At 36.2% G+C, this 9,769-nt stretch overlaps 1 pseudogene; it reads left to right on the plus strand.

The window, feature by feature from the left end:
* The first annotated feature begins 2,942 nt into the window (after positions 1-2,942).
* Positions 2,943-3,311, plus strand: LOC145130908 (putative mitochondrial protein AtMg00820 pseudogene; annotated as a pseudogene).
* Positions 3,312-9,769: the final 6,458 nt, after the last annotated feature.

The following is a 9,769-nucleotide window of genomic DNA, read 5'->3' on the forward strand; positions in this document are numbered from 1 at the left end:
TTTAAGGGTAACCCTAGTACGCGGGGAGTACCAAGGGTGTACGTAGGGTGTACTGGTGCAAGGGTCGGTACGCGAGGCGTACACTGGTGTACGCTTAGTGTACTAGGAGGGAGTGATCATGGATGTGAGACCTCGTACGTTGGGCTTATGAGGATTACATGGGGGTACGAAGAGTTAATGGAAACCCTATTTTAAGGTGGTGCACCCTATATAAAGACCTTAAGTCCCTAGGGTTGGCCTCTATACCAGCCTCCAAACCTCCTAAACCTTAAATCTCGACCCTTAGCCTCCATGGTTGTGTTTTTGAACTCTTGAGAGGAAGTTGGTTCTCTTGTTGCTCATTTTGAAGGAATTGAAGAAAATTGAAGTTGCATTGCTTGGTGTGAAGTTTTAGATCCAGAGTCACCCCTCATTTTGCAAGCCTCTTGAGGTATCAAGTTCATACCTTGTCTTTTGAATGCTTAGATCTCTTTATGTATTGGTTACTATGTTTTGGGTCCCTTTTTGGGTTGATTGATGAGTTAAGGCGTTTGAACGGCTTATCCTTTTAGATCTGAGTTTGTTATGAGGTTCTTAAGAATAAAGGTGCCAACTTTATGGGGTATTGGGTCTCATGTATGCATTAAGTTACATATTAAGTCCTTTCTTAAGCTTAAGAGCTTCATTTAGCCATGCATGAACGTAAAGTTAGTAACTTTACATGATTAATCAGTCCAAGGAAGTCAGATCTAGGTTGTGGTGTAAAGTCTTTATAGAATAAGAGCTTTGTATGAAAGTTGGTTGTATGCGAGGATACGCTGGGCGTACAAGCAGGTACACTTAGCGTACAAGCCCTAAGGCAAGTATGTTGTGCGTACGAGCTGAGTACGCCCTACGTACTCAACATAGTGGGCCTCGGATCATTGGGTTTCGGTTTGGGCCATTCTTGTGGGCCTAGATGTTTAGGCCTTGTCGGGTCATCTGATTTCAAGTGTTTTAGTCTGGGATTATTATTGGGTCGTGGGTTAAGGCCATGGAAGGGATTTGGACCCAATTTGGAAAATTAGGCCATGATTGGACCTTGTATGAATAATTGGTTTTTGGGCCTTTTGGATAGTAGGTTTGGGCCTTAGTCTTGGACCAAACTAGATAAGGGGTAAAATTGTATTTCACCCTAATTGTGGGATGATAGTTATGAATTGGAATTCAAGTAGTAATTGGATGTTATTTAATATTGATAGCTCGGGGATTTTTCGGACCAGCAGCCAGGGATTTATCGGTGTGGTTCAGCAGTTCTAGGTGAGTTTCCTCACTGGGTTTAGCGGGTCTAAGGCACCAATGTCAGCCCTTGTTATTTATGTTAGGATGCTAGGAGTCTGCATGACCCTTTCATGTGATATACGCTGTTATGTATACCGAGCGAGGATCGATGTCAGGCGAGGCCCGATGACCGTATCGTACGCTATTGTTTTCTAATCAGTGTATGTGTTAGTATGATTATGTGATATATTTCTATGTGTATATCGGGCAGCGCCCGATGTCAGGCGGGCCCTAAGAATAATATATCTATATACCGATCGGGGCTCGATACCGGGCGGGGCCCGGAGCTGAGTGGGACTCGATATTGGGCGGCGCCTGATGGAGGGCGGGGGCCCAGTATGTGATTTATTATGTTTGGTATGTGGTATCTTGGGGAACTCACTAAGCTTTGTGCTTATAGTTTTCAATTTATGTTTCAGGTACTTCAATTTTCAAATGGAAGAGCTCGGGATGATTGTAGAGCACACACCACCTCGTTCCACATTTTCTTAACTTAATCTGATGTGCAATGATGATTGATACATTTATTTTATTTAGATTATATGATGATGTTTTGGGGGTACTGGTTTTATTAAATTGAAAATGAAATTTTTTAGGTCTTTGTTGGGACGTTACAATCCTCTTCTTCACATGAATCTTTTTGGACCAATTCCGGTTAAGTCAAGAGCTGGCAAGAAATACACTCTCGTCATTGTGGATGAATTTTCAAGGTTTACGTGGGTAGTCTTTTGAAGAAAGAAGAGTCATGTTGCTAATTAAATCATTGCTCTCGTCAAGCAGTGGGAAGCTCTCTGTGATCACAAAGTAAGGCAATTACGTAGTGATCATGGGACTGAATTTAGAAAGTCCTCTTTGGAAGACTTTTGCTTAAACTCAGGGATTTCTCAGAAATTCTCTACTTTTAGAACTCCCCAACAAAATGGTATTTCAGAGAGAAGAAACAGAACTCTCATTGAAGCTGGAAGAACTATGGTCATTGAAGCTGGTCTTTCTTTGTATTTTTGGGCTGAAGCTGTCAATACAGTGTGTTATACCCAAAACTGATCCATCATTTTTAAGCGCCATGGGAAAACTACTAATAAGCTACTGAAAGGAAGGAAACCGGACATCTCCTATTTTCATGTGTTTGGATGTGTTTGTTACATCTTGAATCAAAGAGATCAGCGTTCGAAGTTTGAATCTAAAGTTGATGGAGGAGTATTTCTAGGTTACTCCATAGTATCCAAGGCCTTCAGGGTGTTTAATATTTCAAGGCAAACTGTTGAGGAAACAGATCATGTCACCTTTAATGAAGACTCATTCATTCATGATCGAGTTTATCACCCCTCATAAATTCTAAATAAACTTACTTTCAGTCCTTTAGACCCTATTCATGAGTTCTTACCAAGTGACGATGAGCTTGTTGTCCCAAATGTTGATCAATTAATCAGTTCACAACCTATTTCTAAAGATAAGGATATTATCCCTACAGAAGTTGAACCATCAAATCAGGAAGACTCTGCTCAAAGTAATACAAATGAAAGTTCTAATTCAAGAATTATTCGAGATCATCCTGAATCTCAAATCATTGGTGATGTAAATTATGGGATTCTCATTGTAGCAGAGTCAGCAGCAACTTGTGCATGTCTGTTAACTTTGTCTCAATGATTGAACCAAAGAATGTCGCTGATGCATTAAAAGAAGTTGATTGGATCAAGGCTACGCAGGATGTGCTAAATGAATTTGAACGTCATCGTGTGTGGACTCTTGTTCTAAAACCTCAAGGGAAGAGTATCATTGGCAATCGTTGGATTTTCAGGAACAAAATGGATGAGGATGGGATTGTGATAAGAAACAAAGTTAAACTTGTGGCTCAAGGTTTCTTTCAGCTTGAAGGGTTATACCATGATGAAACATTTGCTCTTGTTTCTAGACTTGAAGCAATTCACTTATTTCTTGCCTTTTCTTCTTTCGAGAACTTCAAAGTCTATCATATAGACGTCAAGACTGCATTTTTACATGGAGATCTTTAAGAAGAAGTTTTTCTAAAGCAACCTCTAGGGTTCGAAAGTGAAGAGTTTCCAAATCATGTGTATCGTCTTGATAAATTTGTCTATGGTTTAAAGCAGACACCTAGAGCATGGTATGGCACATTGGCGAGCTATCTTCTTTCAAGTGGATAAAAACGAGGAAAGATCGAAAACACTTTGTTCATAAAGCATTCAGGATCCCATTGATGGGTTATTAGAGTTATAACTACAATGCCTTAAGCGGAAAAACAATCAAACAATTCAATTGATTAGGGCACATGCAACCTAGTTTGATCTATGTCTTTCACATATTACCGACATACTACGAACACTATGTCTACAAAACTTTCCTATGAACAAACTAATTCATAAGACAAGAAAAATAACCTTTAGATTGTTATTGTAAACAACCTTGAATCCTTCTTCAAATCTTTTGGTAGCAAGCACCACAAGTGTCGTGCCTCTGATGGTTCACACCCAAGACTAGCAACTAAGGAATATGGAGAGGGAGGAGGTGATTTTTGGCCAGATCTCTCTATGGTTAGGAGTGTCGAATTTGTGAGGCTTATTGTCCATTTATATAAGTGAGGTAGCTTAGAGCCAAAGCTAGGGTTTAAGGAGGAAACCCTAACCACTTTGATTGGTGACCAAGCAACTCAAGACCCTCCCATCCAAGAGCCATGGACAAAAATTCTAGGCCCTTCCCTAGAAATTTGTGTCCACCTCTCTAAAGGAGGTTCTAGATCCTTCTTTCCTCAACTATCAATAAATAACCAAATAGAACCTACACTTTTAATTAATCCAATTAATCCCAAAATTAATTCCAATTAATTTTTGATCAATTATTAATTACATAATATGATTTCTAATTAATATATTATTTTCATAACATATTAATAAATCAATTACTTCAATTTATTATTCAAATAATAAATTTAACCTCTCTGTCCAAAATCATCCTGTCTAATTGCTAGGTTTGAGGGCAACCCAAAAGGATTGTGCTACTATCATTTCAAGTATATACCAATTATAGTTATGGGCTTAGACACCTAATCCAACACCCATATCATTCTTGTTCAAGTGTGTGGATGATAATATCTTTGAATCCACTGATGAAAAGCTAAGTTCAAAATTCGCAGAGATCACGGCCAAAAAGTTTGTGATGAGCATGATGGGTGAACTAACCTTCTTTTTAGGTTTGCAGGTCAAATAACTAACTGATGGTATTTTTGTTTGCCAAGCTAAATATATTGCAGATATGTTGAAGAAGTATGGATTCTCTGATTGCAAGTTGGCAAAGACTCTGATGTCCTTATCATCGTCTATGAGCGTTGATCCAAATGGCGCTGATGTGAATGCAACCCTGTTTCGAGGAATGATAGGCAATCTACTCTATCTTATCGCCGTCCACCCTGAAATTATGTTTGCTACTATATTGTGTGCTCGTTATCAAGCCAATCCTAAGGAATCTCATCTTCTCGCTGTAAAAGAATCTTTCGTTACTTAAAGCTTACACCCAATCTTGGGTTATGGTACCCTCGTGATTCTGAGTTCAAGCTGATGGGATACACTAACTCTGATCATGGTGGATGTGGCATCGATCGCAAAAGCACTCCTGGAGGATGTCAAATGCTTAGAAATAGATTGGTAAGCTGGTCCAGCAAAAAGCAGACATCAGTGGCTTGTTCTACCGTTGGAGCTGAATATGTTGCCGTTGGAAGGTGTTGTGCTCAGATTCTATGGATTCAGAATCAGCTCTTAGACTATGGTCTAAATTTCTCAAAGACTCCCATTTGTTCTGACAACACCAATGCCATTCAGTTGATACAGAATCCAGTGCAATATTCCAAGACCAAGCACACTGACATCCGTCATCATTTCATCAAGGACAAAGTTCAGGGGAAAATGGAGTTGTTCTACATTTCATCCACTGATCAGCTAGCTGACATTTTCACTAAGGCGTTGGACGAAAAGACTTTAAACAAATTGATTGCAGATATTGGCATGATTTCAATGATTTAATTGCTTTCTAACTCTTTTGAATGCTTCTGATTGCTTTCTAAAAAACACAAAAACACGAAAAAAATGCTACTTTTATTATGTTTACGAATTTTTACATAATTTGTTTAAGCTTCGCCTCTAGTATTTACAATTATTCTCTTTTCTCTCTTATACATCTTTCTGGCCTATCTAAGATTTATCTATATATCCTTTCTTTAAATTTTTAAGAGATGAAAGATCTCAATGCTCTTGGTGCTGAGAAAAAGAGTGGCATCATATCCTCTTATTCTTGTGAATGCCCTCTTTCTCCTACACTCATTATTATAGATAGGGTCGGCTCAACCAGTTTGGGGGCTCTAAGCGACCAAAAATTTGGGGCCCTTTGACATTACTATACTTAATGTTATAAACCTTCCTCCTTTATCCAAGCTTGGGACCGTCAATAATGAACTAAAAAGTTTAAAATGGCGGAGTTAAATTTTTTTTTATGTATATGTTTTTTGTGAATATATTTTATGACATAAAGTTAATTTTTCTAGCCTTTTTAGATGCAAATTCTTTAATAAAATTTTCATAATCAATTTATTTTACTAAATGTTTTTCAATTGACAAAATAGCTAATCCATTTTCAATTGAGTTTCACCGTCTAAAATTTCAATAACTTTAACAACTGAAACCACTATTATTTAATACAAAAATCATGATTGAAAGCATATAGAAAGGCAGAAAGCTATTCCAACTCAAATTAGACATTTTCATTTAGAAGGAAAACTTGATATCAATGATTAATTACAGTAAACAAATTAGACATTTTCAGTCCGCTTTCATCACAATTTTAGCATTAAAAAAGAACTTTCTTTAGAATGGCTAGAGAAACTATACCAAAAGCGGCCAAATGTTTCCTGTTTATCCTTTAACAAATCCCAAGGCATTCACTCTTTTATCTGATTCCTTTATAGCACAAGTAGTAGTTGTACACATGATGCTTTAGTTTTTTAATGATTGTTTAATTAACCAAAACAAGATTGGAAAGAGATTAACCCTAATGAATTGCCTATTAACCCCAACTCTGAGATAATAGAAAAATCAAAACTAAAAATTGAAAATACAAAGAATATTACCGTTTCAATCATTTAGTGACAGCAGAATAGCAGCAAAATAGCAGCAGAATAGCAGATCATTAAATCAGGAGAAACCAAGAATGAAGAAGGAAGAAGATCCCGGTTTTTTTGGATGATGATCTGCTGCGGTTCAGTGAGACAGCAAGACAGCAACAACTCAACAGAAGTGTAGAAGAAACGATTGGAAAACAGCCTGTAATCGAGAAGATGAGAACGAGAGTGGAAAAAGAACGGAAGATTTTGTTGCCGTATTGTCGCTTGAAGAGTCGATCAAAACTTAAGCCTGATTTTTTGGAAACTACTAACAATGGATCAAAAGTAAACGGGGCCCCTTACAATTGGGGGCCCTAAGCCCTATCTTTACTCTTAAAACAATAAGGCCGACCCTGATTATAGATGCAAGGAGCAACCATCAATGCAATAAGTATTGTTTTCATCTACTGACTCATAATCCGATAATACCTCGAATTCCCTAGTATTGATCTTGAGGACACGATGGTTTTATGGATTCGAGTCAGTTAACTCATTGGTTAAAAAGACTGATCTCTACTTCCCTTTTGCTCTTGATAAATGTGAAGCTTGGGATCCATATGCAACATTTCAATGATAAATGGCTTCATCACTTTTGATTTATAGTGAAATGTATTGTGTTTTGGTGTGTTAATCTTTACTTGTGTTTTCTATAGCCGAACTCTAAGGGTAGATATCTTGAAGAAAGGAAATTAATTAATGAATGATTAATTCAAAAGATCTATCTTTTATGATTCTACACAAAAGATTTTCTGAAAAAAGCTATATATAGAGTCTCTGAAAAAGGTTGTATATTCTTTTTCTTTGTTTGACTATATCTTTTGTTGTATTCTTATATTATTTATTATTTTATCCCGTACCATATTAAATGAATTGATGATGAACTGTATAGTTCTAGATCGCAACTTAACTTCATGATACGAGAGTTTAAACCACTTTTTCTTCATGAGTTAACACCGTCTATGATTCACGTTGATTACACCTCAGCGTAACTGAGACAGTCTATTATTTCCTTCAAATTCTTCTTAATGAAATTTAACGATTCACTATGATACACTACACACTGATAAAAGTTTGAAACTTTGCGTCGATGGTTAGTCTATGTACCGTAGGCTATCACACGCACCAACCCATTCTTACCCTTATATTCTTCTTTAAACCTTTATGATTTATCGTAATGTACCATACGCTGATGAGAGCTTGAAAAATCTATGCCGATGGTTAAGCTAAAACACCACAACTTATCACACACATCAAACCATTCTTTCCATAAATTATTCTTTAAAATTTCATGATTCAGTGTATGATTCCAAACGTTGATGAGAATTCGAAACATCTGTGCCTATGGGTATATCATTGTCTGTAATATATTACACGCACATACCCACTCTTTCCCAAAAATTCTTCTATTTAAGAAGTTAATGGTTCACTGTATTAGCCATACACTAATAAAGCTTCGACGCCCTTTGCCGATGGGTACATTTCATACCAGAATGTAATACACGCAACATACCAATCTTGCCCTTTTCTTCTAATAAAAGTGATTAATAAGTCAACATATGAAACCAAACGCTGATGAAATCTCACAATACTATGTTAAGGACTGGTAGTTCAAACCCATATTATCATAATACATCACAATCCTATACTAGACTACAAAGCTGCATCACTGATACTCTCCTCCAGTACCATTCTCCTGTTGATGTCAAAAATGTGGAGAATTATTAGATTAGGTGTCTAAGCCCATAACTATTTTGGTATGTACTTGACCCGATTATGATCATGGTCTTTTTGGGTTGCCTTCACCATAGCAACTGATAGGATGAATTAAGGAGAAAGAGGATTAATTATGATTTATTAATATATTATGTGAATAATATATTAAAAGAGAAATCATATTGTTTAATTAATATTGATCAAGAATTAATTTAGAATTAATTTTGTGATCAAAAGAGATTAATTAAATAAAGGGGACTGATACTGTAATTATAAGATAGTTACAATGTTGGGCTTAGGATCCATAAGGAAGCAATGGACGAATTCTATATGAGAGTCCATATAGAAATTGTCCAAGCGGCCTTCTGGAAGGATCTTTGGGCTACTTAACGACTAAGCAACTGGATTAGGGTTTCCAAGTTGATAACCCTAGAAGCCTCAACTACATAAGGACCCTTAAGGCTCCTAAAAACGTGACTAAGCATTCTTAGAAGATCTTTGACGTTTTTGTGCCTCCCCTCTCTCTCTCTCTTGTTCATCCTTATTGCTAGTGGTGTTTGTGACTCCATTAGAGGTGCAACACTTGGGGCACTAGGCTTTCAGAAGTCAAGATCAAGAAGGTTTGTGATTGTTATTGCTGCATAACAATCAAGGTAATATTCCTAACCCTATTCATATGTTAATTTTTTATTATAGTATGATAGATCTAGGGTTTATGAGCTTTGGATGATTATTGCATGTACAACTAGACAAACTAGATCCAAAGCTTTAGGGTTTGCATGTGCACCATAGGATTGATGTAATACTCAAAACCCATCGGTGGTATCAGAGCCTAGGCTGTTTATGTAATGTATTTGATGCTATGTTTGATCATTCAAAGCTGAAAATCGCAAAAAACCGGATCTGGAGGCTTGACTCGCCGAGTCCATATGTGAACTCGCCGAGTTCACTGGCAACTCGACGAGTCCAAAGTTGGCTCGACGAGTCGGAGGGTCAGATGCCAGATTTTTCGGTATAATTACCAAAAACGTTTTTTAACAGATAAAATCCGATTTTTTTCATTATGGTATTGATTATCCTAATCCAAATAGTAGATAATTGTCAAAATTAAGATAATTACTTGTTTTATAAGATAAAGATTAATTATTTGTAGTTTTGATTTGAATTATCTTGTAAGGAAATTGAATTAGGTCAAATTTAGATAATCACTAATTATTTGATTAATTAAATTATTTGTAATTTGACCTAGAAGGTTTTGAAAAGTTTCAAAACTTGCCCTCAAGTTTTGAAATTTGAATGTTTGATTAAAAGTTTAATTTTGAAATATTAAATTCTAAAACCCTAGTATTTTGAAAAAGTTCAAATTACACCCTTATGGCTTTATTAAATTAATTAAGTGTATAATTAAAGGAGAGTTAATAAATTCATAATGATATGGTTTAAGTTTAATTAAATTAAAGGTTTAATTTCTTAAATTAGACCACCTAGTATTTTAAAAGTGTAAAATACATCCTTATACTATATAAAATTAAAAGTCTAATATTATATATGTATGAGTAAAGAGTTAGTCTTACCGTTAGTAGGCCTCATTCA

The sequence above is a fragment of the Lactuca virosa genome, chromosome 8 (genome assembly GCF_052849685.1).
Source record: "Lactuca virosa cultivar CGN04683 chromosome 8, Lactuca_virosa_CGN04683_v6, whole genome shotgun sequence".
Taxonomy (NCBI): domain Eukaryota; kingdom Viridiplantae; phylum Streptophyta; class Magnoliopsida; order Asterales; family Asteraceae; genus Lactuca; species Lactuca virosa.